Genomic DNA, 1,188 nt, shown 5'->3' with positions numbered 1-1,188 from the left:
TTAGTCTATTTTTATTTTGACATTTATATATAAAAGAATAAAAGAAATTCAGCCCATTTATTCATTTGGAAAATACTGCTGTATGCAATCTTTGTTCTCCACTACAATAGGGGCTTACTCAGCCATGGAATACAGCATCATTCACTTTATCAAGTTGGCATTTTTACATCAATTGTCATTGAATGATGGCACTGTCTGCATCAGAACGGTTTTGACAAGTAGAACATGAATATAGTGTAAAAACATGGAAAACAATAACAAGGCGAACAACAATCGCACACCTGCGTCAACTTGACAACGACAAACAACTTGAAAATGATTATTTGGAATATGACAAGGGAGACTAAAATGACAAAGACGAAAATGCTGTTCCACATTATTTTGTGCTTTTCAATAATAGCACTTATAACAGACATCTTTACTGACACGGGCAATAACATGCACGTGGGATTACAATACAGTACATGTCTTAAGTGTCTTTATTACAGTTACAGTCGTGACCTTAGAATTATAAGGTTCTATCTCCATTTAGGGTAGTTCAGAGATATTGAGCGTCAAAGTTTTTACATCCCATTATGTTTTGTGAGATGGAACCTTTGTATTTTATTAATTACTAACTCAAAAATGTCAACATTTTAAAAAATAACACCACACAGGCATTAATAAACACATAATGGATCAGATTATGTAAAAAACTCAATTTTGACAAAAATGGAGATAGAACCTTATAATTCTAACGTCACGCAGTGGCATCGCAGTTTTGTACCCATACTTTTTTCACACTCCAAAGGAGTTACAAGCAACAAAAGAAAGGCACAAATGTTATTATTTTCTTCGCTAATAAAGCTGTTAAAAAAAAATATGATAACCATCGTATTATCTTAGCTTAATGTCATTTCAATGTATTACAGGTAACGAAGCATTGTTCTTTTTTATTTTGTGACTTGTTTGATCGATTGATAGCGTGAAACTTGAAAGTTGTGAACGAATCACGAGCGTCCATGCTTTTCTATGACACTACTGATGACGTATCAGGGTTTTGAAGGGGTTGTCCCATTTCATAGGGGAAGATTTCAACCCCTACTACCCCTTGTAAAAAAAAAAAAAAAGCCAGAAAAGCGAGTGGCACTAAACGAAGGGTAGGGGTAAAAATTAGAAATGGGATTAGGCCCAGGTCACTTCTATCTC

This window comes from Nansenia antarctica (assembly GCF_963989245.1).
Source record: "Nansenia antarctica genome assembly, chromosome: 17".
In the NCBI taxonomy this organism is placed as follows: domain Eukaryota; kingdom Metazoa; phylum Chordata; class Actinopteri; order Argentiniformes; family Microstomatidae; genus Nansenia; species Nansenia antarctica.
Note: the sequence above shows the minus strand (reverse complement) of the source record.